The 26,576-nt window shown below is 44.0% G+C and overlaps 31 non-coding genes across 31 annotated transcripts; 4 read left to right on the top strand and 27 right to left on the bottom strand.

Annotated features, from left to right (window-relative positions):
* Positions 1–14,375: 14,375 nt before the first annotated feature.
* On the bottom strand, positions 14,376–14,447 carry trnaq-cug (transfer RNA glutamine (anticodon CUG)). Its single transcript has one exon. It is a non-coding gene; the product is annotated as a tRNA-Gln (tRNA).
* A 115-nt stretch (positions 14,448–14,562) lies between these two features.
* On the bottom strand, positions 14,563–14,635 carry trnaf-gaa (transfer RNA phenylalanine (anticodon GAA)). The gene has a single exon. It is a non-coding gene; the product is annotated as a tRNA-Phe (tRNA).
* Positions 14,636–14,714: 79 nt separating this feature from the next.
* Positions 14,715–14,788, bottom strand: trnai-aau (transfer RNA isoleucine (anticodon AAU)). The gene has a single exon. It is a non-coding gene; the product is annotated as a tRNA-Ile (tRNA).
* Positions 14,789–14,878: 90 nt separating this feature from the next.
* On the bottom strand, positions 14,879–14,950 carry trnap-ugg (transfer RNA proline (anticodon UGG)). Its single transcript has one exon. It is a non-coding gene; the product is annotated as a tRNA-Pro (tRNA).
* Positions 14,951–16,039: 1,089 nt separating this feature from the next.
* Positions 16,040–16,111, bottom strand: trnap-agg (transfer RNA proline (anticodon AGG)). The gene has a single exon. It is a non-coding gene; the product is annotated as a tRNA-Pro (tRNA).
* An 845-nt stretch (positions 16,112–16,956) lies between these two features.
* trnaq-cug (transfer RNA glutamine (anticodon CUG)) lies at positions 16,957–17,028 on the bottom strand. The gene has a single exon. It is a non-coding gene; the product is annotated as a tRNA-Gln (tRNA).
* Positions 17,029–17,143: 115 nt separating this feature from the next.
* On the bottom strand, positions 17,144–17,216 carry trnaf-gaa (transfer RNA phenylalanine (anticodon GAA)). The gene has a single exon. It is a non-coding gene; the product is annotated as a tRNA-Phe (tRNA).
* A 79-nt stretch (positions 17,217–17,295) lies between these two features.
* On the bottom strand, positions 17,296–17,369 carry trnai-aau (transfer RNA isoleucine (anticodon AAU)). The gene has a single exon. It is a non-coding gene; the product is annotated as a tRNA-Ile (tRNA).
* A 90-nt stretch (positions 17,370–17,459) lies between these two features.
* Positions 17,460–17,531, bottom strand: trnap-agg (transfer RNA proline (anticodon AGG)). Its single transcript has one exon. It is a non-coding gene; the product is annotated as a tRNA-Pro (tRNA).
* A 93-nt stretch (positions 17,532–17,624) lies between these two features.
* On the top strand, positions 17,625–17,697 carry trnaa-agc (transfer RNA alanine (anticodon AGC)). Its single transcript has one exon. It is a non-coding gene; the product is annotated as a tRNA-Ala (tRNA).
* A 679-nt stretch (positions 17,698–18,376) lies between these two features.
* Positions 18,377–18,448, bottom strand: trnaq-cug (transfer RNA glutamine (anticodon CUG)). The gene has a single exon. It is a non-coding gene; the product is annotated as a tRNA-Gln (tRNA).
* A 97-nt stretch (positions 18,449–18,545) lies between these two features.
* Positions 18,546–18,618, bottom strand: trnaf-gaa (transfer RNA phenylalanine (anticodon GAA)). The gene has a single exon. It is a non-coding gene; the product is annotated as a tRNA-Phe (tRNA).
* A 79-nt stretch (positions 18,619–18,697) lies between these two features.
* On the bottom strand, positions 18,698–18,771 carry trnai-aau (transfer RNA isoleucine (anticodon AAU)). Its single transcript has one exon. It is a non-coding gene; the product is annotated as a tRNA-Ile (tRNA).
* Positions 18,772–18,861: 90 nt separating this feature from the next.
* On the bottom strand, positions 18,862–18,933 carry trnap-ugg (transfer RNA proline (anticodon UGG)). Its single transcript has one exon. It is a non-coding gene; the product is annotated as a tRNA-Pro (tRNA).
* Positions 18,934–20,034: 1,101 nt separating this feature from the next.
* trnap-agg (transfer RNA proline (anticodon AGG)) lies at positions 20,035–20,106 on the bottom strand. Its single transcript has one exon. It is a non-coding gene; the product is annotated as a tRNA-Pro (tRNA).
* Positions 20,107–20,199: 93 nt separating this feature from the next.
* On the top strand, positions 20,200–20,272 carry trnaa-agc (transfer RNA alanine (anticodon AGC)). The gene has a single exon. It is a non-coding gene; the product is annotated as a tRNA-Ala (tRNA).
* A 689-nt stretch (positions 20,273–20,961) lies between these two features.
* trnaq-cug (transfer RNA glutamine (anticodon CUG)) lies at positions 20,962–21,033 on the bottom strand. Its single transcript has one exon. It is a non-coding gene; the product is annotated as a tRNA-Gln (tRNA).
* Positions 21,034–21,148: 115 nt separating this feature from the next.
* Positions 21,149–21,221, bottom strand: trnaf-gaa (transfer RNA phenylalanine (anticodon GAA)). Its single transcript has one exon. It is a non-coding gene; the product is annotated as a tRNA-Phe (tRNA).
* A 79-nt stretch (positions 21,222–21,300) lies between these two features.
* On the bottom strand, positions 21,301–21,374 carry trnai-aau (transfer RNA isoleucine (anticodon AAU)). The gene has a single exon. It is a non-coding gene; the product is annotated as a tRNA-Ile (tRNA).
* A 90-nt stretch (positions 21,375–21,464) lies between these two features.
* trnap-ugg (transfer RNA proline (anticodon UGG)) lies at positions 21,465–21,536 on the bottom strand. The gene has a single exon. It is a non-coding gene; the product is annotated as a tRNA-Pro (tRNA).
* A 1,101-nt stretch (positions 21,537–22,637) lies between these two features.
* On the bottom strand, positions 22,638–22,709 carry trnap-agg (transfer RNA proline (anticodon AGG)). The gene has a single exon. It is a non-coding gene; the product is annotated as a tRNA-Pro (tRNA).
* Positions 22,710–22,802: 93 nt separating this feature from the next.
* On the top strand, positions 22,803–22,875 carry trnaa-agc (transfer RNA alanine (anticodon AGC)). Its single transcript has one exon. It is a non-coding gene; the product is annotated as a tRNA-Ala (tRNA).
* A 689-nt stretch (positions 22,876–23,564) lies between these two features.
* On the bottom strand, positions 23,565–23,636 carry trnaq-cug (transfer RNA glutamine (anticodon CUG)). The gene has a single exon. It is a non-coding gene; the product is annotated as a tRNA-Gln (tRNA).
* A 115-nt stretch (positions 23,637–23,751) lies between these two features.
* On the bottom strand, positions 23,752–23,824 carry trnaf-gaa (transfer RNA phenylalanine (anticodon GAA)). The gene has a single exon. It is a non-coding gene; the product is annotated as a tRNA-Phe (tRNA).
* Positions 23,825–23,903: 79 nt separating this feature from the next.
* Positions 23,904–23,977, bottom strand: trnai-aau (transfer RNA isoleucine (anticodon AAU)). Its single transcript has one exon. It is a non-coding gene; the product is annotated as a tRNA-Ile (tRNA).
* Positions 23,978–24,067: 90 nt separating this feature from the next.
* On the bottom strand, positions 24,068–24,139 carry trnap-ugg (transfer RNA proline (anticodon UGG)). The gene has a single exon. It is a non-coding gene; the product is annotated as a tRNA-Pro (tRNA).
* Positions 24,140–25,240: 1,101 nt separating this feature from the next.
* trnap-agg (transfer RNA proline (anticodon AGG)) lies at positions 25,241–25,312 on the bottom strand. The gene has a single exon. It is a non-coding gene; the product is annotated as a tRNA-Pro (tRNA).
* A 93-nt stretch (positions 25,313–25,405) lies between these two features.
* Positions 25,406–25,478, top strand: trnaa-agc (transfer RNA alanine (anticodon AGC)). Its single transcript has one exon. It is a non-coding gene; the product is annotated as a tRNA-Ala (tRNA).
* Positions 25,479–26,157: 679 nt separating this feature from the next.
* trnaq-cug (transfer RNA glutamine (anticodon CUG)) lies at positions 26,158–26,229 on the bottom strand. Its single transcript has one exon. It is a non-coding gene; the product is annotated as a tRNA-Gln (tRNA).
* Positions 26,230–26,344: 115 nt separating this feature from the next.
* trnaf-gaa (transfer RNA phenylalanine (anticodon GAA)) lies at positions 26,345–26,417 on the bottom strand. Its single transcript has one exon. It is a non-coding gene; the product is annotated as a tRNA-Phe (tRNA).
* Positions 26,418–26,496: 79 nt separating this feature from the next.
* trnai-aau (transfer RNA isoleucine (anticodon AAU)) lies at positions 26,497–26,570 on the bottom strand. Its single transcript has one exon. It is a non-coding gene; the product is annotated as a tRNA-Ile (tRNA).
* Positions 26,571–26,576: the final 6 nt, after the last annotated feature.

The following is a 26,576-nucleotide window of genomic DNA, read 5'->3' as shown; positions in this document are numbered from 1 at the left end:
GTAAAACAAGATTAAAATTAGTTTTTTTTCAATTGCTATCAAGCATTGTTTTAGTTCAATACTAAGAGGGCATTTAAAAACAAAATGTCAAAGCAGGAACAAGCAACTAACCCAACAGGGTTGGACTTCTTATTAATGTCACAGTGCGGTAAAGAGGTTAATGTGATCCATCAGTTCAATGCATTCAATATCCACATCTTTCAAAATTCTTCTGTCATTTATGCTTTATTACTTGCAAAACACAATGTATTATGTATACTATGTACATTTCTCAAATGCTAACACACTGCTTTTGAAATTGTTATAAACATTTTTAAAAGAATGATGGCAAATTCCATGCATTTCTCCAGTAATTGTTTTAAAAATATAGAGAATTGTAGCAGAAAATGAAATAGTAATCATTCTAAGCTAATTGCAGTTTTACTTGAAAGCCAACCCATGTGTTCTGCTCTAGTCTCATTACCATGATTTACAGTATTAAAAGGGGATATCTTGGAACTTATTTAGCAATTTTGCAATATGGATCAAAAAGACAGGCTGGTAAGGAAAGTAGATTGGTTCAGAGAGGGAGAGTATGTGGAGGAATGCTTGTTAGCAATTAAAAAAAAAGACCTTAAAGTGTCTTACCTGAGCCTCGTCGGAAATACTGCTTCCAGTGTCAGATGGCTGTGACAGCACTGAATGGGCAGGGGCAAGATGCTGTCTTTCTCCACCAGGAGATGATGATGTGGACGGCTCAGCCAGTAACACATCAGCCATCGATGCTGGGGACTGATGCAAAGGCAAAGATGAGGGGCTGTTTTCAAGATCACGGCAAGGGTCATCCTCATACAGCACTGGAACTGTGATGTCCTCCATGATCTCTTCCTCAAACCCCTCATCTTGCAGGTCCTGATCATCAACTTCCTCCACCAGCCTGTCTTCCTCCTCTGGGTTCTGGAGCACTGGAGTAAGTGTTTTGCCAGTCTGGCTGTAAAGGTACTCCATTCCCAGCAATTCACCTACAAGAATAAAAAAAGTTAGTCATTTGTCTATTACATTAGTACACTAAATATATAACTTAGTAGAATATTACAAAAGAACAAATTATTGAATTTCTTGCCTGTATATGCTCCAGGAGGGCGATAGCGCTCATCCCAGGGCTTTCCGAAGACAGTTCGGGAAAGCTTGTCCACAGCCTCTTTCATGGCACTGCCATATGTCCGGATGGAGGACGCTCCTTTTATGGCATCTTCCATCCTGTCATCATTCCAGCGCATCAAGCCCTCAAGAAGATAAGCCTGAAAATGTGCATCACTGGCACTGGTTCCTAAAAGTCAGATAAACAAAAATGGTTTTATGTGTCACACATGTTCAAGATATGTGCTGCACATGAGGTGCTATGTAATTACATAAACAATTATTGGTATTATAACCAGAGTTACTAGTGACTGGTAAGACAGCTTTGTCAATGCTTATGACATCAGAAAAGACCTGTAATATTACTGTAGAGTGTGACATTTATTAATGTGACATTACTTTAAAGAAATATTTTTAATCCATATGTATGTAATACCTGGAATAAAACGGTTTAGGTGCAGGTGGAATGATTCCAAAGAGGTAGAGCCACGGGCACATCTGTAGCAGCACAGCTCCACACCGCCTTTCTTCAGTGTCCCTGTCTTCGTGTAGAGGGGAAAGTTCTCTGGGTCTTGGATACACTGTACGTGCTTATGCTGTTCTTTCCAAATCTGCTGGATCCGTTCATGGTCCAGCAGAGGAACTCCCAGAGTGTCTTTACCACTCGCACTGTCAAACAGATCAACCAGAGATCCAATCAATCTGGTGGTCTCCTCCACACCCCTGGTCCTCCTCCGGCAGTGCAGTGCCAACTCTCTCCGGGTAATGCGGGCACTCAGCGCCTTTCCTGAGATGTGGCCAGCCTTCTTTGCTGCCAGCTCACTCTCCTTTGCACGGTGAAGAGCAGCCACATCATCTGGATCCCACTCAAAGATGCACATGGACAGACGTGCCATGAAGATCCCATAGAGCGGATGAGCCTCTGTCGTGACACCTGCAGCAAATCGCCGCATGAAATGCCAGATGTCAAGGCGCACTTCAAGCTCATCCCACTCCGAAAACATGACATTCACCTGAGACTTGCCATGAAGACTGCAGCAATCTCTGTCCACGTACATCACTTTTGGGGCTGCCTCTCCTGCCTCTCGGTAGCGTTTCATTAGGCCAGCTGCCATAGGGTGCAGTCCATGTCCCTCTGCGGCTGTCAGCACAGAGACAAGGACTTGGCCATGTTCGTTTCCTACATTTGTGCACCAGGCAGCTGTTCCTGCAGCAGCACCGGCAAGTTTCTTTGTGACCTATTGCAAAAAATAAAATAATTAAAAACTGTGTTTATTATGTATACACACTTTTCCATATGGCAAATTTCTGGATACAGGGATGTGTTACCTTCTGTAAGAGCCATAATCCATATTGAGAATTTATTATTTTCATATTTTTTATTATGTAATTTTGGTTCAATAAGGTTTGTAAATAAGTCAGTTCCTGTTGTGTGTATTATATTTATCTGGTTTATATTTGTTCCTACTGCGCATGTGCAGTTACGTCATTGTTTGTAGTTCACTTAAAGAGTTGTCGACGCATATGCTATACGTGCTCATAATTAGTGGAAGAACACAAGCTTTTGACCGTCTCTCTATCATCTCATTATTTTGTTATATAGCATATTTAAGTTTATCGATCTCTTCAAATAAGTTGTTGAGAAAACATCGTTGGATTATGCTGTATTTGCAAATGTGAGTGTTTATTGAAATTTTGGAAGAAGAATAAATCACTGTAAAGGAATAAGGACTTTGAGTGATATATACAAGAAAGCAAGATACGCGTCAAAACTGGTGGAAAACAAATAAGAATTCAAAAGCTTTCTACATTGTTTAAGCAAAAAGAAATTACTGCAAGTGCGCATTATAGAGCACGTTAGAAGACCATGCACGTGGAGTCAGAAGGGCTAATTTGCTACGGATCATGTCATGCAATGTTGTGTTCAATGAAGTTATGACTGAAGGGAGATCGATCATATTACTGCATGCAAGAAGTGTTGATGAACACCTTAATTCATAAGTTAATTTGCACGTGTTGAAGTTTAATATAATGGCGGACGGCAAAGACGACGATGAAGATGCTATTACACAGACTCAACGCAAGAGGGCGCCAACCGTCAAGGGTTTGGAAGAGAAACTCCACTTAAAGATAAATGCCAGAAGAAGCAAGTTGAGACAATTAACTACAAAATCAAACGAGATTGAACTGCTCATGGAGAATGCTTGCAATTTACTTGATGTGGAAAATATACAGTTTAAAGTCTACAAACAGTTGTTTGAAGAATTTGTTGAAATTAATGGATCAGTGTTGCTGTATTTAGTTGATGAAGAGCATGATGCAGATCAGAATTTCTGGTTTCAACCCAAATTATTATGCTGTCAAAAATTCATGGAAAAAGTGGACTTGTGGATTAAAGAAACCAAGACAAGTTTAAAGACATCTCAAACTTGTGACAATGAAGTCACAGCTATGGACAGTATTTCAATGGTGTCTTGCAAGTCAAACACTTCTAGTAAGTCAGGAAGTAAAGCAACTTCTGTTTCCAAAAAATCATCAATATCTAACGCTTCCTCAGCTCGTCTTAAGGAAGAAGCTAACAGAGCAGCTTTGTTGGCTAAAGCAGCCACTTTGAAGGAAAGGCAGGAGTTGGAAATGAAAGAGGCAAAGTTAAAGGCTGAAATGGAAAAGTTGGAAATAGAAACAGCTCTTGCAATGTCTTCAGCTAAAATTAAAGTGTATCAAGATTGTGAAGATCAGCAACAGTATGCAGGTCAAAATGAGGGTATCCAACCAGCTGCTGCATGCATTCCAAAACTGGAGCAATATGAATATGACAAATACAGTGTATCATCAAGACATGTCAAAAAGTCACCGCATCATGAGGTAACGTACCCAAGTATGCCTGTAAGTGTCAGACCTAAGAAAACAAATACTTCTAAGGAAAAGTCAGCAGCAGTCAATGAAGTATATGGCCATAATGATGAAACATCAGAACTTCAAAGAGTGATGCAACGTCAGACAGATATCACAGCAATGCTAGTGAAGAACCAACAGATGTCCTGTCTACCTCAACGTGATGTTCCTTTGTTTCATGGAGATCCACTTGAGTTCAGGTCTTTTATGAAAGCGTTCAAACATGCTGTTGACTCCAGAGCTGACAGCAGTGCTGACAAACTGTACTTCCTGGAGCAGTATACTAGAGGTGAGCCCAGAGATCTTGTAAAAAGTTGTCAGCATATGCCAGATGACCGTGGTTACGCAGAAGCAATGAAACTTTTGCATGAGAAGTTTGGAAATGAACTACAAATTGCAACAGCCTTAATGCAAAAAACATTAAAATGGCCTGAAATAAAGTCTGAGGATGGAAAGTCTTTAAGTGCATTTTCATTGTTCTTAATCACTTGTCGCAATGTAATGGAGGACATTGAATATATGGATGAGTTGGATAATCCTACCAACATGAGGATTATTATCTCAAAGCTACCATACAAGTTGCGCGAAAGATGGAGAGCATATGCTTACGAGTACGAGGAGCACAACAAAAGAAGAGCCAAGTTCATTCAGCTGGTGGAGTTTGTTGACCGACAAGCAAAGGTAATATCAAACCCACTTTTTGGAGATCTGGATGCTTTGGCAGGTGATAAAAAACACACCAACAAGTTTCTTCAAGGAACAAAGCAAAAAAGAGAAGGAAGAAAGAGCAGCAGTTTTGTAACTGACATCAAACAGGTTGGTGAAACTCAAAAGGACACGACTGCGATAAAACCCAACAGCACGTTAGTCATCAGTGCCTTCACAAAACCTTGTGCTTTCTGTGAGAAAAGCCATACCTTGGAGCAATGTTACCAGTTCGGTGCTAAAGCATATAAAGACAAACTGGACTTTTTAAGAAAGAGTGGATTTTGCTTTGGATGCTTAGTTAAAGGACACTTAAGCAAAGATTGTAACAGAAGAAGTACATGTCAGCTGTGCGCAAAGAAACATCCTAGCATGTTACACTTAACCACACAAGACAGGATTCCTGAGAAGGAAATGGTTAAAGTTGAAAAGACTGATGTTAACACTTTACCTGCCACAGTGAGTCATGAGACAAGTGCCTGCACCGGGTCTGAAGACAATTGTGTTCTTGCCATAGTACCGGTCAAGATAAAGTCCAGAAAGAGTGATAAGTGTGTGGAAGTGTATGCCTTTATGGACCCAGGCAGCTCGGCCACTTTCTGTACTGATGCACTAGCAAGACGATTGAATGTCCAGGGTAGAAAAATTGACATGATGCTAAGCACTATGAACTCAAAGCAACGAGTGGAAAGTTATGTACTCACTGACTTGGAGGTGAGTGGATTGGAAGAGAACAACTTCATTGAGCTTCCCAAAGTGTTTACACAAATGAGCATACCAGTGTCAAAGGAAAACATTCCACAACAACATGATGTTGACAAATGGCCATACCTCAGCGAAGTGAAGTTGCCTCACATTGAGGCTGAAGTGGAAATCCTCATAGGAAACAAAGAGTTCAAGCTTCTAGAGCCTTGGAAAGTAATTAACAGTAAGCATGATGGGCCATATGCAGTGAAAACTGCCCTTGGATGGATTTTAAACGGACCTCTTAGAGAACCTGTTGAAGAAAGCATGCATGCAGATGCACAAGCAAGCATTACAGTCAACAGAATCTCCATTGAGAGTGTGGAACAGATGCTGATACAACAGTACAACCACGATTTTCCTGAAAGAGATTGTGATGACAGAGCTGAATTGTCGCAGATGGATCACCAGTTTATGGAATCTGTGTCTAACTCAGTGCAGTTTTACGATGGCCACTATTACATTGACCTTCCTATCAGGAAAACTGTTCCCCAAATGCCTAACAATCGAAATGCTGCTGTTCAGCGAGCAGTGAATATCAAGAAGAAATTTCAGAGAAATCCCTCCTTTCATGCAGAGTACACAAGTTTCATGAACGACATGCTAAGCAAAGGCTATGCAGTCAAAGTGAATAAATCACACTTAAGTCGTCAAGACGGTCAAGTTTGGTATATACCTCACCACGGTGTATACCATCCTCAGAAGAAGAAACTAAGAGTGGTCTTTGACTGTGCTGCCAGTTTTCAAGGAGTGTCTTTAAATAGTGAGCTCCTACAGGGTCCAGACATGACAAATTCACTTATTGGAGTGCTTACTCGCTTCAGACAAGAGTCGGTTGCCATGATTGCAGATGTTGAAGCTATGTACTATCAAGTGAGAGTTCCTGAAAAGGATAGCGACATGCTTCGTTTCCTATGGTGGCCAAATGGAGATGTAAATCAGGACTTGGAGGAATACAAAATGGTTGTCCACCTCTTTGGAGCCAAGTCTTCTCCTAGTGTAGCTAATTTTGCCCTTAGGAAAACAGCAGAAGACAATCGTACCAAGTCATCGGTCGAAGCAGTCAATACAGTTCTCAAGAACTTTTATGTAGACGACTGTTTAAAGTCTGTTTCAAGTTCTTCTCAAGCAGTTGCACTGTACAAAGACCTCACAAAACTGTGCGCGAGTGGAGGATTTCATCTTACTAAATGGGCAAGCAACAGTCGTGCTCTGTTGGCCTCTGTTCCAGAAAGTGAAAGAATTGCAGGTGTCAGAGACTTGGATTTGAGTAAAGATGCACTTCCTGCAGAGAGAGCATTAGGAGTGTTATGGTGTGCCAATTCAGATGTGTTCAAATTCAAGATTAATTTGAAAGAAAAACCTGTAAACAGAAGAGGAATCCTGTCAGTCACAAGCTCCATCTATGACCCCTTGGGCTTCCTAGCACCTGTAATATTGCCATCAAAGATTCTAATGCAACAGTTGTGCAAAGAAAAACTCACATGGGATGAGGACATTCCAAAACAGTGTGCAGAAAGATGGACTTCTTGGTTACGAGGGTTAAATCAGTTAGCTGACTTCAGTGTAACAAGGTGTATAAAACCAGTGGACTTTGGAGTGCCCACCTCTGCACAACTGCATCACTTCTCGGATGCAAGTGAGGTAGGATATGGAGTTGTCTCATACCTCAGATTGTTGAATGCTGATGGACTCGCACACTGTGCCTTCGTGATGGGGAAATCTCGTGTGGCGCCATTAAAGCAGACCACCATTCCACGTATGGAGTTGACTGCTGCTGTCGTTGCTGTTAAAACGGACAAGATGCTGAAAGAAGAACTGGAACTAGACTTTCATGACTCTGTATTCTGGACTGACAGCACCACTGTTTTGAGATATATTGACAATGAAGGTCTTCGCTTCAAAACGTTTGTTGCAAACAGAATTGCCACCATACGAGAGTCAACTAGACCACAACAGTGGAGATACATCAATACATCTATGAATCCAGCAGATTGTGCATCAAGGGGACTTACTTGTGAAAAGTTCATGAAAAACGTGAACTGGATCAATGGTCCTTCTTTCCTCAAAGAACCAGAAAGCAACTGGCCCGAGTCAAATTGTGATCTATCAAAAAAAGTAGATGACAGTGAAGTTAAACACTCAGCTTCAGTAAATCTTGTGTATGCAGTGGATGGCACAGATGCTGTGAACAAATTGATCAACTATTACTCTGACTGGTACAAGTTAAAGAGAGCTGTGGCATGGATCCTTAGATTCAAAGACAGCTTCGTACAACACAGCTTAAACAAAACAGGCCTGAGTTGTAAAACAAATTCCACAGCAGAAAACTGCAAGGCTCTAACAATGCAGGACTTAACACGAGCTGAAAATGAGATCATCAAGTTCACTCAAAAACAAAAATTCAAGGAAGAAATGTCAATGTTGCAAAAAGGTAACACATCTGTGAAAAAGAACAGCTGCCTTTCTAAAATGGATCCTACACTTCAGGATGGATTGCTAAGAGTTGGAGGTCGTCTTGGTAGATCTGCAATGTCTGAACATTCAAAGCATCCAATCATTTTACCCAAAGACTCACATGTCACAACTTTAATCTTAAAAGACATTCATGAGAGAATTGGACATTGTGGACGGAACTACATGCTTTCAAGGTTGCGACAGAAATTCTGGCTTCCTTCTGCAAACTCCATTGTAAGAAAGCTTCTTTCCAGATGTGTAACATGTAGAAAGATCAGAGCAAAGGCATCAGAGCAGAAAATGTCAGAGCTGCCACTTGACAGAATCATTCCAGATCAACCACCCTTTACCAACGTCGGGGTTGACTACTTTGGACCGTTTGAGGTCAAACAAGGTAGAAGTAATGTTAAAAGATATGGGGTTCTGTTTACCTGCTTAACAACAAGAGCTGTGCATATTGAAGTTGCACATACTTTAGACACAGACTCGTGTTTAAATGCCATCCGACGCTTTGTAAGCAGGAGAGGCCAAGTGTCAATCATGAGAAGTGACAATGGCACTAATTTCGTTGGTGCTGAAGTTGAATTGCGCAAAGCCATTCAGCAGTGGAATCAATCAAAAATTGAAAGCACTCTCTTGCAAAAGGGAATACAGTGGATGTTCAACCCACCTTCTGGATCTCATTTCGGTGGAGTGTGGGAAAGACAGATAAGGTCTGTTAGAAAAATCCTAAAATCTGTGCTGAAAGAACAAACACTTACTGATGAGAGCTTGCATACATTCCTGTGTGAAGTGGAAGCAATAATAAACGACAGACCACTTACCATTTCAACGGATGATCCCGCCGATCCAGAACCTTTAACACCTAATCACCTGTTATTAATGAAAGGACAACAAGCCTTACCTCCTGGACTTTTCAAAAAAGAGGACATGTATGCACGTCGCAAGTGGAAACAAATTCAATATCTTGCTAACCTATTCTGGAAGCGGTGGGTGCGTGAGTATTTGCCTTTGCTTCAGGAGCGGCAAAAATGGACACAGGTAAAGAAAAACCTTAAAGTTGGAGATGTTGTCTTGATAATAGATGACTCGTCACCAAGAAACTCATGGATCTGTGGAAGAATCATGAAAACGTTCCCAGATAACAAAGGCCTGGTAAGACGTGTGTTGGTTAAAACTAAGACCAATACCTTGGAAAGGCCTGTTGACAAGTTGTGCCTTATTTGTGAAATGGACAGTTAACCCTTCTCAAATAAAAGAGTGTTTCTCTGCCTTAAAGGACTGATAATAGACACTTATTGTCTTTAACGTGATGCATAATGTACATATTTCTTTAGCATGGCTCTATCGTTTTTGTTAAAAAAAAAAAAAAGTTAATTGTCAGTCTGCTTGCCTGTCAATTAGGGGTGGGTATGTAAGAGCCATAATCCATATTGAGAATTTATTATTTTCATATTTTTTATTATGTAATTTTGGTTCAATAAGGTTTGTAAATAAGTCAGTTCCTGTTGTGTGTATTATATTTATCTGGTTTATATTTGTTCCTACTGCGCATGTGCAGTTACGTCATTGTTTGTAGTTCACTTAAAGAGTTGTCGACGCATATGCTATACGTGCTCATAATTAGTGGAAGAACACAAGCTTTTGACCGTCTCTCTATCATCTCATTATTTTGTTATATAGCATATTTAAGTTTATCGATCTCTTCAAATAAGTTGTTGAGAAAACATCGTTGGATTATGCTGTATTTGCAAATGTGAGTGTTTATTGAAATTTTGGAAGAAGAATAAATCACTGTAAAGGAATAAGGACTTTGAGTGATATATACAAGAAAGCAAGATACGCGTCAAAACTGGTGGAAAACAAATAAGAATCTCACATGTTCCTTACACCTTCTTTGTGGAGTCCATCTTTAGAACACAGCCCAAGACAGATGTAATTTTGGCTTTGACCTCGTGCAGTCGCCCCAGAACATCCCTGGCGTACACGGCTAACAGCCACTTAGGTTTAGGTAGGGCAGGTAAAGAGGGAGGCTCGGCAAACACAGGTGGCTGCACAAGGAAGGACCTTGTAAATGGTTCACAGGCAGTCAGGTACTGAAGGACACGCTGTGTCCATGCCTCACTGTGTTGTTCCATGAGCTTCTTGTACAGCTGTGTCACGCTGTTGCCCTGTGTCCTCTCCCTCATCATCCTCAGGACCCGGTTGTCACATGAGTATCTAAAAAACAACAGTATAATCATGCAAATGCTTTGTTTGGTAAAAAAACATCACAAATTAAAGTGCCTAATAATGAATGATTGTCATTATGAATTACCTGTATGTCAGCAAAGCTGGAAACTGACTGCGGTGGCCCATATCCAGTTGCCCCAAAATGTCCTCGGACCAGGCGGGATATTTCTTTTTGCAGCGTTTGCACTCCAGATACTCAGTGGCAAGATCATCCCAACCGTCGATGTCCAAGACTTTGCGCACGGTACGGTAAAGTCCTGCGGCTGTTAGTTTGTGCTTATCACAGTCTGGTCGAACACAGACAAGAGGAAATCGCCACATCTTGAGCGGCATCCATAAGAAAAGGGGCCGACAGAAGAAGAGGTCAGGTGAGGCGGGCGGCTGAGTGTGAATTAAAGGGACCTGAGGAGGATACCACCAAAGCTTCAGTTGGGACACTAGTTCTGGCTTGCCGGTTCGCGGGTTGGCCTTAAATAGTGTGTTCCGTATCCACTCATGCTGGAAAGGTGGAAGATGATCTTTCCAGTGAACTGGAAGCTCAGCTGGTGGTGGATGATGTGGAAGACCTGGTGCTTTTGCTGTTTCCGCTGATGGAGACGGACCAGAACAGGTCTCTGAGTGAATTAAAACAAAAACAATATAAGGATGAATGTTGCATTTCATAGTAAAATACCACAAAGCAGCCCACAAACAGTCGGCGAAGCAGAATTTTGGACAAGTATTAATAATTATTAGGATTAGTGATTGTTTAACAACGGGTACGTTCGGAAACCCAAATACACTGACACCTTTAAACATCCTTACGGTTTCGAAGAAATGCGCTCAAAGCATACATCCAGCTTGAGGCAAGATGTGACATAATTCTGTATTGTAAACAAAAAAATGGTTAAAAATGTTGATTATTTAAAAAAAAAATGCTTCTGCTTTTGCGTTTTCACAAAAACATTCTTATAATATTTGCATCTGTGTCATATGCCACACCTGTATTTATCTGTGCTTCACATTGTGATGCAGCAAATACCAGTTCCTCATCATCATTTTCAGCAGTGGAAACGGAAGTGCCTGGAGCAGAAATAATAATAAAACTGTTATTATGTTATGTTGTTCACCGTAAACTTATGAGACAAATTTATGTAAGATGGTGCTTACCAGTAGTGAAAAGCTGCCTTCGGGTCAAATGTGTGGCTGGGGGTTCTGCTGCTGGAGGAGGTAAAGTGGACTGCAGTAATGGATCTGGAAACAAAAAACAAATTTGCCATAATGATACATAAATACATGTAAAACCGCTGTAAGGAAAATTCTATATTCACACAGTCCTACTCACAGTGTTTCACTGGTGACATGAGTTTTCTCGCCAGGTGAGAAGGAGACAAATGTTTGCCACGCATCAACAGCGCTTTCACAGTGGCGCTCTGCTGTACACCAGTTTGGATGGCTGCGGGTGAAGGTGCAGAGACACTGGAGGTTGCACGTGGACGTACAGAGGCACTGGAGGTTGCAGGTGGCGGAACAGAAGCACTGGGGGTTGCAGGTGGAGGTGCAGAGGCACTGGAGGTTGCACGTGGACGTACAGAGGAACTGGAGGTTGCAGGTGGAGGTGCAGAGGCACTGGAGGTTGCAACTTGAGGTGCAGGCTGGCATACACGTGTGCCCACAGCAGACGCCTGTCTTTTCAAGACATACGTCTTGAAAATGGCCATGTTGGTGTTGGGATTTGCCTTTACCAGGTACCTGATGAGGGCTTGGGCCTGCTTGCTCTGGTCCTCATAAACTTCCTTCATGGACCGGCCCTGGAAGTCACCAAACTCCACCATCAAGCAGCCTTGGTCTCCAGTTGCATGGGCTTCTGCTTGCATTTCCTGCTTTCTCTTATACTTCTCCGCTTCCTCTGCCATCTCTCTAATAAGAGAAGTATACTGCAGGTACAGCTGTTTGTTTTCTGACAGCGGGGTTGGATGGGCTTTCTCACTGGAACTGCTAAGCACCAAATACACTGCATACCCCAGAGAGTTTTCCAGGAGCCATCTAAATCGCTGGCCCTGGTACTTCCCAAACTGAAGTTTGCAGTGGGCCAGTACTAAAAACTGGTCACTGGGGTCTCCACCATTTGTGCTGACAAAAGATCTAGCCTCTGCCAGCACCTCCTCTTTACTTTTGGCCCTTCCGGACTCAAGTTGTTCTAGGCGCTTTGCCTCTGCTGATGGTGCCATGAGGAGTCGGCTTGATGTTGCCGATTGCTGTTGAAAAACCGGATACGCATACATTTTCTGAAATGAAAATTAGAAAGAGACTATTACCTCTAGCAATCTGACGTTAAGTGTGTAATGGTAATTTAATAAGCTACATGTAAACCATATTACTGTGGTAATAAATATGGCTATGACCATAAACTGGCTTGCTGATGAGTTTTCTAAAGAGGAAGGAATCTCGGATACCGTATATAAAATATGTCAATATAAGTCAAATATTAAGTCTGAAATTTACTTCTATTTCCAAAGCTGTCGTCTTAAACATCACCATTCTAGGGGCCTAGAAGAATCTAAAAAACAAATAGTATTATAGAGAATAATACTAAGTAATTTAAAGTTGGTTTGATACCTTTAGGCCAAACAGTATTGTAGTTTATGTGTTTATGCATATCTGACGTACGTTACTGCATTAAAGTTGATTTTATATTTTATATTCATTTAAATAATAATAATTTGTTTGGCTGTTTTTATTTAATCAATTAAATAATTTATCAATACGACCCAATGGCAGAAGGATGACAATTTTTTCCTAATAATATCCTTTCATAGCACATAAAAGACATATTACCCCAAAAGGGTCCTTGCGCTATGAAATGGATATTTTTAGGAACGTTTATCTTTCATCCTCCTGTCATGAGGATATTGTTACATATCATTTATAAAACCAAAGTTATCTCTTATTGTTTTGGACTGAAATCCGAGAGTTAAACTTTAATGAGTATGAAGCCGAATGTCTAATGACTGTCATGACATTTGCAAACGTTAAACTAACGTGAACTTAACCACCGTGTTAAACTGCACAGAAAAAACAGACAGCTATAGCTAGACAGCTATATAGGCAAGTTTAATTTTCCAAACACATATATACACATTATATTAACAAATAATGACCGATATCTAATAACGAAGTAAACAAGACTTACCTATCGCTAACTCAAAGATGATAGTAATAGCTGCCGGTGATTGGTTAAAGAGTTTACCTCAGGAGAGAAACGCGATTGGTCAAAAGTGAGCCACAGGAGAGGAACGCGCGATTGGTCCAAAGTAAGCCATGGGAGTGAAACGCGATTGGTCAAAAGTAAGCCACAGAAGAGAAACGTGATTCGTCAAAAGTAAGCCACAGGGAGAAACGTGATTGGTCAAAAGTAAGCCACAGGAAGAAACGTGATTGGTCAAAAGAAAGCCACAGGAAGAAACGTGATTGGCTTATGCGGGCTTACTTTGGCTCACTCGGTGGGAAGCAGTAGGCGCAAGCAAGAGGTAGCGGGATCGATGCCCGCATTCTCCACGTGATTGTGATTTGTTGCTAATTGCTCTGATGTTACAGACCCGAGGCGTGCCCTCTCCTTGGGTGCTTTTGCGGTTCACACTTGCAGAAAAGGGATTCACTTTTCCTCCTGATCTTACATTTTGCCTCAAAAAGCCAGCAGGTCCCAGTGTCGGTCCTCAGTATGGCACCTGAGCACACTCATGAACGTCTCCTATACGGATGTTACTTCACAAAGCAACATGGAGCTTTACATTTCAAGAGCATTTTGTTGCCATTTAAAATTGGAATCATTTTCTTTCAATGTTCATTTGTCTTCCTGTCATTTGTGTTAAGGTATTTTTATTGCATTTCATTGTCAGATTGTACACGTGAGCTGTGTGATTCCTTTGGCCTGTACACATGAACTGTGTGTTTCCTTTAGCCAAAACCTCGATGGATTTTTCATTTATCCTAAGGTTTCGTACATGTTTAATTTACTTCCTTGTAATGTGCTTGTGGTTGCTGAAATTTTGCACATTGTGTGTTGTCGGCCCACCGTCAGGGTGAGCAGAAAAAAGTGCTCAATGTTGCTTGAATTAACTCATTTTTTGTCTACAGCCCGAGTGCTCTGGTTACAAAGGCTTAAAGGGCGGGGGATTGTTTTGCGGGTAACAAACACTGTTCCCTTGGACAGGGTTCTGCTTGGAAACCCCAAAACATCCAACAGGTCCCACCGAGATTTGAACTCGGATCGCTGGATTCAGAGTCCAGAGTGCTAACCATTACACCATGGAACCACACTCTGCTTGTGCGTCTGACGCACTGGGTCACGGAGAAAAGGACACTCGGACAGGAAGCGTTAGGTAAGCCCCAGTGAGTCGGCTAAACAAACCCTTAAGAATTGGCACTTGATGCCGAAACCCGGGATCGAACCAGGGACCTTTAGATCTTCAGTCTAACGCTCTCCCAACTGAGCTATTTCGGCCTCAAGGTTTCGTGTAGCAGGATTTCCATGACAAATCACAGCATTAAAGCGGTCAGCCAGAGAAGGTAGAGAAAAAGCTTGGTCCGTACGGGGATCGAACCCGCGAACTTGGCGTTATTAGCACCACGCTCTAACCAACTGAGCTAACCGGCCACGGTATGCTGCGTGGAACTGCGCAAGTCTCTGCCAAGACTGACATGATTGTTTCACAGTGCAGCAGCAACAAGCAGCAAACCGAGGGACGGGCTCGTCCGGGATTTGAACCCGGGACCTCTCGCACCCAAAGCGAGAATCATACCCCTAGACCAACGAGCCAAGGCGTGCTGCCTCATTGCTATGCCGCTCCGAAACACGTAACCACAACACAGTCACCAGTTCCCAGGGTCACAGTCATTTCAGCACAGGAAAAGCCCTTTTTGAAAAACTGCTGCAACATATAAGGAAACCAAATACTGTGACAAGGTCTGTATTGTATAGCATTAATATTTTTTTGTTTGGAAAATCTGGAATAGTTAAACATGTTAATTTATTCTTAACGTCATTTCAGCATATATGGCTATATTCATGGTGAGAACTGGTTATTGGCAACATCAGAAATGCAGGTTAGGCGACTTGGAGATGTCAAATTGTCCTTCCCTCGGTATGTGTCTGTGTATAGATCAAGGTGGGTATAGTTTTTGTACCGTGAAAGGAAACCAAATAACGCAGTGCCTAGAGAAATTCCACGTTGACTCAAGGGGAACATGTAAACTCCACACAGAAAGGCTTGCTGACCCTGCCAGGGCTTGAACAGGGGACCTTCTTGCTGTGAGACAACAGTGCTCTGTTTGTGATGGCCATTGTGTTGCCCCAAACATCTTTATTAGAAGGGGAATCCCATTACTTAGTGTACGTTGTAACGTCAAGAAACATCTAAGAAGCCATGTCTTTATCACATTTTCCAAGTGTTGATTTTAGATTGGGAGAAAATTCTGATGAATCATCCGTAAACTAATTTGGACACCATGCATCACTAGCCTGGTTCTATATTTAACTCTCATAGCTCCAGGCACATCAGGGTTACCTAGCCAGGCCCAGTAGACAGGATGGTGTGCCTTTCCTTGCCAGGAGGGAGTAAGACGAATAGCCTGGTTCATTTTTCGGGTTGAGTCAATTGTGTTGCTTGAAATTAACTCATCGTTTGTTAAAACAGCATGCCCTCTCTGGTAGAAAGCATAAAGGGTAGGGGGATCGCAAACCCAGACCGCCTCGGACACGGTATCTAACTGGAAATCCCAAAGGCAGAGGCGCCTCTGAGGGGTCTCTGACGTCCTTCACGGGTTTCTCGTTGACATTCCTCTACTGCCCGGATTGCCATACACAGCGGTGTTGTGTGTTAAAGCTCTGAGAGGCAAATTTAAAGGTGGGCTCGTCCGGGATTTGAACCCGGGACCTCTCGCACCCTAAGCGAGAATCATACCCCTAGACCAACGAGCCGATCGAGGAACCCCACCGTCCCACTGGGAAACAATTTTCCACCACGTAGCAGCCAGCTTGGAAAAAGCCAAAGCAGTCTTGCATTTGGCCCAAGGGGAATTAGCTCAAATGGTAGAGCGCTCGCTTAGCATGCAAGAGGTAGCGGGATCGATGCCCGCATTCTCCACGTGACTGTGATTTGTTGCTAATTGCTCTGATGTTACAGACCCGAGGCGTGTCCTCTCCTTGGGTGCTTTTGCGGTTCACACTTGCAGAAAAGGGATTCACTTTTCCTCCTGATCTTACATTTTGCCTCAAAAAGCCAGCAGGTCCCAGTGTCGGTCCTCAGTATGGCACCTGAGCACACACATGAACGTCTCCTATACGGATGTTACTTCACAAAGCAACATGGAGCTTTACATTTCAAGAGCATTTTGTTGGTGCCATTTAACATTGGAATCATTTTCTTTTAATGTTCATTTGTCTTCCTGTCATTTGTGTTAAGGTATTTTTATTGCATTTCATTGTCAGTTTGTACACGTGAGCTGTATGATTCCTTTGGCCTGTACACATGAACTGTGTGTTTCCTTTAGCCAAAACCTCGATGGATTTTTCATTTATCCTAAGGTTTCGTGCATGTTTAATTTACTTCCTTGTAATGTGCTTGTGGTTGCTGAAATTTTGCACATTGTGTGTTGTCGGCCCACCGTCAGGGTGAGCAGAAAAAAGTGCTTGAATTAACTCATTTTTTGTCTACAGCCCGAGTGCTCTGGTTACAAAGGCTTAAAGGGTGGGGGATTGTTTTGCGGATAACAAACACTGTTCCCTTGGACAAGGTTCTGCTTGGAAACCCCAAAACATCCAACAGGTCCCACCGAGATTTGAACTCGGATCGCTGGATTCAGAGTCCAGAGTGCTAACCATTACACCATGGAACCACACTCTGCTTGTGCATCTGACGCACTGGGTCACGGAGAAAAAGACACTCGGACAGGAAGCGTTAGGTAAACCCCAGTGAGTCGGCTAAACAAACCCTTAAGAATTGGCACTTGATGCCGAAACCCGGGATCGAACCAGGGGCCTTTAGATCTTCAGTCTAACGCTCTCCCAACTGAGCTATTTCGGCCTCAAGGTTTCGTGTAGCAGGATTTCCATGACAAATCACAGCATTAAAGCGGTCAGCCAGAGAAGGTAGAGAAAAAGCTTGGCCCGTACGGGGATCGAACCCGCGACCTTGGCGTTATTAGCACCACGCTCTAACCAACTGAGCTAACCGGCCACGGTATGCTGCATGGAACTGCGCATGTCCCTGCCAAGACTGACATGATTGTTTCACAGTGCAGCAGCAACAAGCAGCAAACCGAAGGACGGGCTCGTCCGGGATTTGAGCCCGGGACCTCTCGCACCCTAAGCGAGAATCATACCCCTAGACCAACAAGCCGATCGAGGAACCCCACCGTCCCACTGGGAAACAATTTTCCACCACGTAGCAGCCAGCTTGGAAAAAGCCAAAGCAGTCTTGCGTTGGGCCCAAGGGGAATTAGCTCAAATGGTAGAGCGCTCGCTTAGCATGCGAGAGGTAGCGGGATCGATGCCCGCATTCTCCACGTGACTGTGATTTGTTGCTAATTGCTCTGATGTTACAGACCCGAGGCGTGCCCTCTCCTTGGGTGCTTTTGCGGTTCACACTTGCAGAAAAGGGATTCACTTTTCCTCCTGATCATACATTTTGCCTCAAAAAGCCAGCAGGTCCCAGTGTCGGTCCTCAGTATGGCACCTGAGCACACACATGAACGTCTCCTATACGGATGTTACTTCACAAAGCAACATGGAGCTTTACATTTCAAGAGCATTTTGTTGGTGCCATTTAAAATTGGAATCATTTTCTTTTAATGTTCATTTGTCTTCCTGTCATTTGTGTTAAGGTATTTTTATTGCATTTCATTGTCAGTTTGTACACGTGAGCTGTATGATTCCTTTGGCCTGTACACATGAACTGTGTGTTTCCTTTAGCCAAAACCTCGATGGATTTTTCATTTATCCTAAGGTTTCGTACATGTTTAATTTACTTCCTTGTAATGTGCTTGTGGTTGCTGAAATTTTGCACATTGTGTGTTGTCGGCTCACCGTCAGGGTGAGCAGAAAACAGTGCTTGAATTAACTCATTTTTTGTCTACAGCCCGAGTGCTCTGGTTACAAAGGCTTAAAGGGTGGGGGATTGTTTTGCGGATAACAAACACTGTTCCCTTGGACAAGGTTCTGCTTGGAAACCCCAAAACATCCAACAGGTCCCACCGAGATTTGAACTCGGATCGCTGGATTCAGAGTCCAGAGTGCTAACCATTACACCATGGAACCACACTCCGTGGGTCACGGAGAAAAGGACACTCGGACAGGAAGCGTTAGGTAAGCCCCAGTGAGTCGGCTAAACAAACCCTTAAGAATTGGCACTTGATGCCAAAACCCGGGATCGAACCAGGGACCTTTAGATCTTCAGTCTAACGCTCTCCCAACTGAGCTATTTCGGCCTCAAGGTTTCGTGTAGCAGGATTTCCATGACAAATCACAGCATTAAAGCGGTCAGCCAGAGAAGGTAGAGAAAAAGCTTGGCCCGTACGGGGATCGAACCCGCAACCTTGGCGTTATTAGCACCACGCTCTAACCAACTGAGCTAACCGGCCACGGTATGCTGCGTGGAACTGCGCATGTCCCTGCCAAGACTGACATGATTGTTTCACAGTGCAGCAGCAACAAGCAGCAAACCGAGGGACGGGCTCGTCCGGGATTTGAACCCGGGACCTCTCGCACCCAAAGCGAGAATCATACCCCTAGACCAACGAGCCAAGGTGTGCTGCTTTGTTGCTATGCCGCTCCGAAACACGTAACCACAACACAGTCACCAGTTCCCAGGGTCACAGTCATTTCAGCACAGGAAAAGCCCTTTTTGAAAAACTGCTGCAACATATAAGGAAACAAAATACTGTGACAAGGTCTGTATTGTTTAGCATTAATATTTTTTTGTTTGGAAAATCTGGAATAGTTAAACATGTTAATTTATTCTTAACGTCATTTCAGCATATATGGCTATATTCATGGTGAGAACTGGTTATTGGCAACATCAGAAATGCAGGTTAGGCGACTTGGAGATGTCAAATTGTCCTTCCCTCGGTATGTGTCTGTGTATAGATCAAGGTGGGTATAGTTTTTGTACCGTGAAAGGAAACCAAATAACGCAGTGCCTAGAGAAATTCCACGTTGACTCAAGGGGAACATGTAAACTCCACACAGAAAGGCTTCCTGACCCTGCCAGGGCTTGAACAGGGGACCTTCTTGCTGTGAGACAACAGTGCTCTGTCTGTGATGGCCACTGTGTTGCCCCAAACATCTTTATTAGAAGGGGAATCCCAATACTTAGTGTACGTTGTAACGTCAAGAAACATCTAAGAAGCCATGTCTTTATCACATTTTCCAAGTGTTGATTTTAGATTGGGAGAAAATTCTGATGAATCATCCGTAAACTAATTTGGACACCATGCATCACTAGCCTGGTTCTATATTTAACTCTCATAGCTCCAGGCACATCAGGGTTACCTAGCCAGGCCCAGTAGACAGGATGGTGTGCCTTTCCTGGCCAGGAGGGAGTAAGACGAATAGCCTGGTTCATTTTTCGGGTTGAGTCAATTGTGTTGCTTGAAATTAACTCATCGTTTGTTAAAACAGCATGCCCTCTCTGGTAGAAAGCATAAAGGGTAGGGGGATCGTCTAGGGGATTGCAAACCCAGACCGCCTCGGACACGGTATCTAACTGGAAATCCCAAAGGCAGAGGCGCCTCTGAGGGGTCTCTGACGTCCTTCACGGGTTTCTCGTTGACATTCCTCTACTGCCCGGATTGCCATACACAGCGGTGTTGTGTGTTAAAGCTCTGAGAGGCAAATTTAAAGGTGGGCTCGTCCGGGATTTGAACCCGGGACCTCTCGCACCCTAAGCGAGAATCATACCCCTAGACCAACGAGCCGATCGAGGAACCCCACCGTCCCACTGGGAAACAATTTTCCACCACGTAGCAGCCAGCTTGGAAAAAGCCAAAGCAGTCTTGCGTTGGGCCCAAGGGGAATTAGCTCAAATGGTAGAGCGCTCGCTTAGCATGCGAGAGGTAGCGGGATCGATGCCCGCATTCTCCACGTGACTGTGATTTGTTGCTAATTGCTCTGATGTTACAGACCCGAGGCGTGCCCTCTCCTTGGGTGCTTTTGCGGTTCACACTTGCAGAAAAGGGATTCACTTTTCCTCCTGATCTTACATTTTGCCTCAAAAAGCCAGCAGGTCCCAGTGTCGGTCCTCAGTATGGCACCTGAGCACACACATGAACGTCTCCTATACGGATGTTACTTCACAAAGCAACATGGAGCTTTACATTTCAAGAGCATTTTGTTGGTGCCATTTAAAATTGGAATCATTTTCTTTTAATGTTCATTTGTCTTCCTGTCATTTGTGTTAAGGTATTTTTATTGCATTTCATTGTCAGATTGTACACGTGAGCTGTATGATTCCTTTGGCCTGTACACATGAACTGTGTGTTTCCTTTAGCCAAAACCTCGATGGATTTTTCATTTATCCTAAGGTTTCGTACATGTTTAATTTACTTCCGTGTAATGTGCTTGTGGTTGCTGAAATTTTGCACATTGTGTGTTGTCGGCCCACCGTCAGGGTGAGCAGAAAAAAGTGCTCAATGTTGCTTGAATTAACTCATTTTTTGTCTACAGCCCGAGTGCTCTGGTTACAAAGGCTTAAAGGGCGGGGGATTGTTTTGCTGGTAACATTCACTGTTCCCTTGGACAAGGTTCTGCTTGGAAACCCCAAAACGTCCAACAGGTCCCACTGAGATTTGAACTCGGATCGCTGGATTCAGAGTCCAGAGTGCTAACCATTACACCATGGAACCACACTCTGCTTGTGCGTCTGACGCACTGGGTCACGGAGAAAAGGACACTCGGACAGGAAGCGTTAGGTAAGCCCCAGTGAGTCGGCTAAACAAACCCTTAAGAATTGGCACTTGATGCCGAAACCCGGGATCGAACCAGGGACCTTTAGATCTTCAGTCTAACGCTCTCCCAACTGAGCTATTTCGGCCTCAAGGTTTCGTGTAGCAGGATTTCCATGACAAATCACAGCATTAAAGCGGTCAGCCAGAGAAGGTAGAGAAAAAGCTTGGCCCGTACGGGGATCGAACCCGCGACCTTGGCGTTATTAGCACCACGCTCTAACCAACTGAGCTAACCGGCCACGGTATGCTGCGTGGAACTGCGCATGTCTCTGCCAAGACTGACATGATTGTTTCACAGTGCAGCAGCAACAAGCAGCAAAATGAGGGACGGGCTCGTCCGGGATTTGAACCCGGGACCTCTCGCACCCAAAGCGAGAATCATACCCCTAGACCAACGAGCCAAGGCGTGCTGCCTCGTTGCTATGCCGCTCCGAAACACGTAACCACAACACAGTCACCAGTTCCCAGGGTCACAGTCATTTCAGCACAGGAAAAGCCCTTTTTGAAAAACTGCTGCAACATATAAGGAAACAAAATACTGTGACAAGGTCTGTATTGTATAGCATTAATATTTTTTTGTTTGGAAAATCTGCAATAGTTAAACATGTTAATTTATTCTTAACGTCATTTCAGCATATATGGCTATATTCATGGTGAGAACTGGTTATTGGCAACATCAGAAATGCAGGTTAGGCGACTTGGAGATGTCAAATTGTCCTTCCCTCGGTATGTGTCTGTGTATAGATCAAGGTGGGTATAGTTTTTGTACCGTGAAAGGAAACCAAATAACGCAGTGCCTAGAGAAATTCCACGTTGACTCAAGGGGAACATGTAAACTCCACACAGAAAGGCTTGCTGACCCTGCCAGGGCTTGAACAGGGGACCTTCTTGCTGTGAGACAACAGTGCTCTGTTTGTGATGGCCATTGTGTTGCCCCAAACATCTTTATTAGAAGGGGAATCCCAATACTTAGTGTACGTTGTAACGTCAAGAAACATCTAAGAAGCCATGTCTTTATCACATTTTCCAAGTGTTGATTTTAGATTGGGAGAAAATTCTGATGAATCATCCGTAAACTAATTTGGACACCATGCATCACTAGCCTGGTTCTATATTTAACTCTCATAGCTCCAGGCACATCAGGATTACCTAGCCAGGCCCAGTAGACAGGATGGTGTGCCTTTCCTTGCCAGGAGGGAGTAAGACGAATAGCCTGGTTCATTTTTCGGGTTGAGTCAATTGTGTTGCTTGAAATTAACTCATCGTTTGTTAAAACAGCATGCCCTCTCTGGTAGAAAGCATAAAGGGTAGGGGGATCGTCTAGGGGATTGCAAACCCAGACCGCCTCGGACACGGTATCTAACTGGAAATCCCAAAGGCAGAGGCGCCTCTGAGGGGTCTCTGACGTCCTTCACGGGTTTCTCGTTGACATTCCTCTACTGCCCGGATTGCCATACACAGCGGTGTTGTGTGTTAAAGCTCTGAGAGGCAAATTTAAAGGTGGGCTCGTCCGGGATTTGAACCCGGGACCTCTCGCACCCTAAGCGAGAATCATACCCCTAGACCAACGAGCCGATCGAGGAACCCCACCGTCCCACTGGGAAACAATTTTCCACCACGTAGCAGCCAGCTTGGAAAAAGCCAAAGCAGTCTTGCGTTGGGCCCAAGGGGAATTAGCTCAAATGGTAGAGCGCTCGCTTAGCATGCGAGAGGTAGCGGGATCGATGCCCGCATTCTCCACGTGACTGTGATTTGTTGCTAATTGCTCTGATGTTACAGACCCGAGGCGTGCCCTCTCCTTGGGTGCTTTTGCGGTTCACACTTGCAGAAAAGGGATTCACTTTTCCTCCTGATCTTACATTTTGCCTCAAAAAGCCAGCAGGTCCCAGTGTCGGTCCTCAGTATGGCACCTGAGCACACACATGAACGTCTCCTATACGGATGTTACTTCACAAAGCAACATGGAGCTTTACATTTCAAGAGCATTTTGTTGGTGCCATTTAAAATTGGAATCATTTTCTTTTAATGTTCATTTGTCTTCCTGTCATTTGTGTTAAGGTATTTTTATTGCATTTCATTGTCAGATTGTACACGTGAGCTGTATGATTCCTTTGGCCTGTACACATGAACTGTGTGTTTCCTTTAGCCAAAACCTCGATGGATTTTTCATTTATCCTAAGGTTTCGTACATGTTTAATTTACTTCCGTGTAATGTGCTTGTGGTTGCTGAAATTTTGCACATTGTGTGTTGTCGGCCCACCGTCAGGGTGAGCAGAAAAAAGTGCTCAATGTTGCTTGAATTAACTCATTTTTTGTCTACAGCCCGAGTGCTCTGGTTACAAAGGCTTAAAGGGTGGGGGATTGTTTTGCGGGTAACAAACACTGTTCCCTTGGACAAGGTTCTGCTTGGAAACCCCAAAACGTCCAACAGGTCCCACTGAGATTTGAACTCGGATCGCTGGATTCAGAGTCCAGAGTGCTAACCATTACACCATGGAACCACACTCTGCTTGTGCGTCTGACGCACTGGGTCACGGAGAAAAGGACACTCGGACAGGAAGCGTTAGGTAAGCCCCAGTGAGTCGGCTAAACAAACCCTTAAGAATTGGCACTTGATGCCGAAACCCGGGATCGAACCAGGGACCTTTAGATCTTCAGTCTAACGCTCTCCCAACTGAGCTATTTCGGCCTCAAGGTTTCGTGTAGCAGGATTTCCATGACAAATCACAGCATTAAAGCGGTCAGCCAGAGAAGGTAGAGAAAAAGCTTGGCCCGTACGGGGATCGAACCCGCGACCTTGGCGTTATTAGCACCACGCTCTAACCAACTGAGCTAACCGGCCACGGTATGCTGCGTGGAACTGCGCATGTCTCTGCCAAGACTGACATGATTGTTTCACAGTGCAGCAGCAACAAGCAGCAAAATGAGGGACGGGCTCGTCCGGGATTTGAACCCGGGACCTCTCGCACCCAAAGCGAGAATCATACCCCTAGACCAACGAGCCAAGGCATGCTGCCTCGTTGCTATGCCGCTCCGAAACACGTAACCACAACACAGTCACCAGTTCCCAGGGTCACAGTCATTTCAGCACAGGAAAAGCCCTTTTTGAAAAACTGCTGCAACATATAAGGAAACAAAATACTGTGACAAGGTCTGTATTGTATAGCATTAATATTTTTTTGTTTGGAAAATCTGCAATAGTTAAACATGTTAATTTATTCTTAACGTCATTTCAGCATATATGGCTATATTCATGGTGAGAACTGGTTATTGGCAACATCAGAAATGCAGGTTAGGCGACTTGGAGATGTCAAATTGTCCTTCCCTCGGTATGTGTCTGTGTATAGATCAAGGTGGGTATAGTTTTTGTACCGTGAAAGGAAACCAAATAACGCAGTGCCTAGAGAAATTCCACGTTGACTCAAGGGGAACATGTAAACTCCACACAGAAAGGCTTGCTGACCCTGCCAGGGCTTGAACAGGGGACCTTCTTGCTGTGAGACAACAGTGCTCTGTTTGTGATGGCCATTGTGTTGCCCCAAACATCTTTATTAGAAGGGGAATCCCAATACTTAGTGTACGTTGTAACGTCAAGAAACATCTAAGAAGCCATGTCTTTATCACATTTTCCAAGTGTTGATTTTAGATTGGGAGAAAATTCTGATGAATCATCCGTAAACTAATTTGGACACCATGCATCACTAGCCTGGTTCTATATTTAACTCTCATAGCTCCAGGCACATCAGGATTACCTAGCCAGGCCCAGTAGACAGGATGGTGTGCCTTTCCTTGCCAGGAGGGAGTAAGACGAATAGCCTGGTTCATTTTTCGGGTTGAGTCAATTGTGTTGCTTGAAATTAACTCATCGTTTGTTAAAACAGCATGCCCTCTCTGGTAGAAAGCATAAAGGGTAGGGGGATCGTCTAGGGGATTGCAAACCCAGACCGCCTCGGACACGGTATCTAACTGGAAATCCCAAAGGCAGAGGCGCCTCTGAGGGGTCTCTGACGTCCTTCACGGGTTTCTCGTTGACATTCCTCTACTGCCCGGATTGCCATACACAGCGGTGTTGTGTGTTAAAGCTCTGAGAGGCAAATTTAAAGGTGGGCTCGTCCGGGATTTGAACCCGGGACCTCTCGCACCCTAAGCGAGAATCATACCCCTAGACCAACGAGCCGATCGAGGAACCCCACCGTCCCACTGGGAAACAATTTTCCACCACGTAGCAGCCAGCTTGGAAAAAGCCAAAGCAGTCTTGCGTTGGGCCCAAGGGGAATTAGCTCAAATGGTAGAGCGCTCGCTTAGCATGCGAGAGGTAGCGGGATCGATGCCCGCATTCTCCACGTGACTGTGATTTGTTGCTAATTGCTCTGATGTTACAGACCCGAGGCGTGTCCTCTCCTTGGGTGCTTTTGCGGTTCACACTTGCAGAAAAGGGATTCACTTTTCCTCCTGATCTTACATTTTGCCTCAAAAAGCCAGCAGGTCCCAGTGTCGGTCCTCAGTATGGCACCTGAGCACACACATGAACGTCTCCTATACGGATGTTACTTCACAAAGCAACATGGAGCTTTACATTTCAAGAGCATTTTGTTGGTGCCATTTAACATTGGAATCATTTTCTTTTAATGTTCATTTGTCTTCCTGTCATTTGTGTTAAGGTATTTTTATTGCATTTCATTGTCAGTTTGTACACGTGAGCTGTATGATTCCTTTGGCCTGTACACATGAACTGTGTGTTTCCTTTAGCCAAAACCTCGATGGATTTTTCATTTATCCTAAGGTTTCGTGCATGTTTAATTTACTTCCTTGTAATGTGCTTGTGGTTGCTGAAATTTTGCACATTGTGTGTTGTCGGCCCACCGTCAGGGTGAGCAGAAAAAAGTGCTTGAATTAACTCATTTTTTGTCTACAGCCCGAGTGCTCTGGTTACAAAGGCTTAAAGGGTGGGGGATTGTTTTGCGGATAACAAACACTGTTCCCTTGGACAAGGTTCTGCTTGGAAACCCCAAAACATCCAACAGGTCCCACCGAGATTTGAACTCGGATCGCTGGATTCAGAGTCCAGAGTGCTAACCATTACACCATGGAACCACACTCTGCTTGTGCATCTGACGCACTGGGTCACGGAGAAAAAGACACTCGGACAGGAAGCGTTAGGTAAACCCCAGTGAGTCGGCTAAACAAACCCTTAAGAATTGGCACTTGATGCCGAAACCCGGGATCGAACCAGGGGCCTTTAGATCTTCAGTCTAACGCTCTCCCAACTGAGCTATTTCGGCCTCAAGGTTTCGTGTAGCAGGATTTCCATGACAAATCACAGCATTAAAGCGGTCAGCCAGAGAAGGTAGAGAAAAAGCTTGGCCCGTACGGGGATCGAACCCGCGACCTTGGCGTTATTAGCACCACGCTCTAACCAACTGAGCTAACCGGCCACGGTA

This window comes from Paramisgurnus dabryanus, chromosome 19 (assembly GCF_030506205.2).
Source record: "Paramisgurnus dabryanus chromosome 19, PD_genome_1.1, whole genome shotgun sequence".
NCBI classification, from domain to species: domain Eukaryota; kingdom Metazoa; phylum Chordata; class Actinopteri; order Cypriniformes; family Cobitidae; genus Paramisgurnus; species Paramisgurnus dabryanus.
This window is presented reverse-complemented; position numbering and strand designations above follow the sequence as displayed.